The following is a 3908-nucleotide window of genomic DNA, read 5'->3' as shown; positions in this document are numbered from 1 at the left end:
CTTATGAGTAAAGCCGAGGATATTTGATTTTATATTTAAGGCAATCTTTTCACATCCTCAATGAGGCAGAATTGGCATCACTGATTGTATATCTTTAAGTGTAATTATTGGAGTAGTATGCTCCAATGTTATGGAAACCATTAACATGTGTAGTTTTATTTGCCAGTTGCTGAGAAAACGAGGTCATCTATACTGAATTCATGCAAATCTGTTCTTAAAACACACACACACACACACACACACAAAACTCTTCTGCTGTTCAATTTAGCATATCTCCTAGATTATCTATTCTATATCACATACCTTGTGAAAGTACTTTCGAAGTAATAAAGGGATTTTTTTAATGCTGCATTAAGAAATTCAGGTGGAAATTTTCTAAAGATAAAATCACTGTTAGCAAACGTCTCCTCTGATAGAAAGGTGGTTTTTCATTTCATTTTATGTCATGAAATTCTATGCCTTCCTGTTATGTAGCTCAACTGTCCATCCCTCCCCAACAGCCTTATAAGAATAGATGAGTAAATAGGTTACTTTAGCAAATAATATTTTCTTTCAATGTATTTCAATTACAATTATAGTGATTCTGATGCTGTATTATCATCTATCTCATACATTTGGGATATTTTTTATGTTAACTCAAGTAGTCATAATAACTGCATTATATTTATAAGAGAATTTATTAAATTATGTTCTCATGAAATAAAAGTAATGCTCAAAGAAGAAGTTTATAAAATATGAGGATATTATTATTTTACCCTAGAGGTGTCAGAAAAACAGGGAACTTGAACTAGGGGCTCTCTGTTGCTTAACAAGAGAATTTGATATATACTGAGCTTCAGAATTTGTGTATACATTTTTTTTTAAACTCTCACTTCTTTCTGTTGTAAGTTGTTGATATCCCAAATGTTTAACTTAAACGGAGGTACAATAAATATTATGCTGAAGTGATGTATTCCACTTAATAATTACAGAAAACAAACTCATTTACTAAGGAATTAGAAGAGATTTTGTTGGTTATTAAATTAGTGACACAACGGAGAATGGAGGGTACATTAGCTGGAAGTTATAAAATTGAAAATACATTATAATTTTGATAATAAAACAAAATTAAAAGGAGCTGAAGGGATATACTCATTAAAAATATTCTAAACATCTAAAGCATTGTAAATGCATTTATGACTGGGGTGTTAATTTTATTTCTGAAAGTTTGGGCTTCTTAGGCTCTTAGTTTTCAACAAGCAGAGATATACTGGAGGTCCCAGCTAATGGAATTTATTGAAAGGATGCACAGAGGGGTAAGAGAGACAGGAAGACATCTCCATAGCTGCACAGCCAGACCTCACAGAAAACAAGAAGTTATTTTGGGACACACAGCAATTGTGGTGGCTCAACAAAACTCTGCTAGGCCAATGAAATGACCTGTCATCTTCCTTGCATTCAGCAACTCCTACACCAGGCCCTGTGTGTATGCTGACTCCGCTCTTCTGTGTTGTTTCCCATTGTGACTACCTCTCCTGTCTTTACCCTCTAACTCACTCACTATTCTTGTTCTCAAAAGCTCACCGCTCATGATTTCTTATGACTCCTACAGCTTTGGGGCTGCTACTTAGAACCCTCTGTTGAACAAGTCTGTGCTCCTCATGAAATCTTTGCTCATCTGCCTTGGATCCGTTTCCCCAGAAGCAGACCCTGAGATGAACTTTTGTATAATTTATTATGGTAGTGCCCTCCGGAGAGAGAAATTGGTAAGGGAGTGAGAAAGTCAAGGAAAGGGAAGAAGTCCATCAAGGATACAGCCTCAGCCAAGTCTGAGGAGGGTCACCCGGCATAACTCCAGTGGGGGAACTTGGGAGTGTAAGTTATGCCTCTGACATCTAAACAAGAGGCAAATACCCAAGACATTGCTACTCCTATACCTGCCAGTCACTGGCTAAAGGTCAAGGAAATGCATGAGCTTCTAGGCACTTCAGGCTCTCTGGTTATTTGAAGGGAAAGCCTGGGGCAGAAGCATAGGCACGTGGTAGAGAGGGACCTGAAGGTCCTGGATGAGGATGGAGCATTGCTTCAGCATCTCTCTCATGTTCAAATACAGCTTAGATTGGAGCTCCCTGAGAGAGACAATCTGCTGAGTCAAGAAGTTATCCTCCCAATGGGGCACGTGCACCCCAATGTTTATAGCAGCAATGTCCATAATAACCAAACTATGGAAAGAGCGTAGATGTGTCCATTGACAGATGAATGGATAAAGAAGACATGATATATACAATTTATTAATAATAATAATCTAATATCTAATATATATCTAATATATATATATTAGAATATCACACAGCCATCAAAAAGAATGAAATCTTGCCATTTGCAATGACATGGATGGAACTAGAGGGTGTTATGCTAAGTGAAATAAGTTAATCAGAGAAAGACAATTATCACATGATCTCACTGATACGTGGAATTTAAGAAATGAGATAGAGGATCATAGGGGAAGAGAAGAAAAAATGAAACAAGACGAAATCAGAGAGAGAGACAAACCATAAGAGACTCTTAATCATAGGAAACAAACAATTGCCGGAGGGAAGGGGGTGAGGGGATGGAGTAATTGGGTGACGGATATTAAAGAGGGCATGTATTGTAATGAGTACTGGGTATTATATAAGACTGATGAGGGGCGCCTGGGTGGCTCAGTGGGTTGGGCCTCTGCCTTTGGCTCAGGTTGTGATCTCGGGGTCATGGGATCGAGCCCTATGTCGGGCTCTCTGCTTGGCGGGGAGCCTGCTTCCCCCTGCTCTCTCTGCCTGCCTCTCTGCCTCCTTGTGACCTCTCCTCCCTGTCAAATAAATAAATAAAATCTTAAAAAAAAAAAAAGACTGATGAATCACAAACGTGTACCTCTGAAACCAATAATAAATTACATGTTGATAAAAAAAAGAAGTTATCCTCCCATGTAAGGTGCTCCTATTGGGCTGTTGTACTGGTTCACTCACTCCATAGTGTGTTGGTTACATCTAGACCAGTCACATTTCTCTGGTCTTGTCCGTTGCAGCTCAGGTAGTAGGGTCACATGGCTACAGTGCATGGTCACCTCTGTACATGGTCACCTTCAATAGGAGGCTATAACCCTGACAGTAATGCCAAGGCTCTTAAAAGAAGGCAGAGTAACTGGCCTGAATCTTGTACCTTGTACAGTCTTTTCTAATACAGACTAGTTCATCTTGTTTGAGTTTACTTGCACCTAGATGCATACTTGTTACTGTTACTTGTGGGTTTGTTTTTTGTTTTTTGTTTTTTTGATCAAGTGGATCTTAAAGCAAGTCGTCATCTCTTAATTTCAGATTTGAGTTTTTGGATGAGTATGAGTTCTAAATAGTAATTACTACTCCCATACAGGAAAGGGAACAGGTGGTTGGTAATTTCTGATGTAATTTACTTCTGACAATAATATTTCTCAGAACAAGACCCCATAATACATATATTATAATCACCTGGGGTACTTATTATAACTGCAGATTTTTGTACCCCATACCCAGTATATCTGGGGCATGACCCATGAATATGCATTTCAATAAGCATCCCAGGTAATTTGATTCACAGCAAAGTTTGAGAACCATTGCTTTGCAGTATAGATATTATCAGCGTCATTTTACTTTTAAGGAAATTGAGGTTTTAAAAGGCTAAGAAATTCACCTGAGGTTATAGACAACTATAACCTCAAGTTACAACAAGTGTCTCAAATGTTCTTTGCCATAAAAGGGCATTTTCACTAATGCTATGTTTGCAATGTGAAAGTTTACTTGCTTGCAAAAATGTTTGCTACCGAATTAAGGCAAATTTCAAGATGTCTGTGACTAGATAGTGTCTTTGTACATATGATTTCATTTAAGCTAACTGCAGCCTCCCAATTGTGTCGA

Source organism: Martes martes (assembly GCF_963455335.1).
Source record: "Martes martes genome assembly, chromosome: 1".
Classification (NCBI taxonomy): Eukaryota; Metazoa; Chordata; class Mammalia; order Carnivora; family Mustelidae; genus Martes; species Martes martes.
This window is presented reverse-complemented; position numbering follows the sequence as displayed.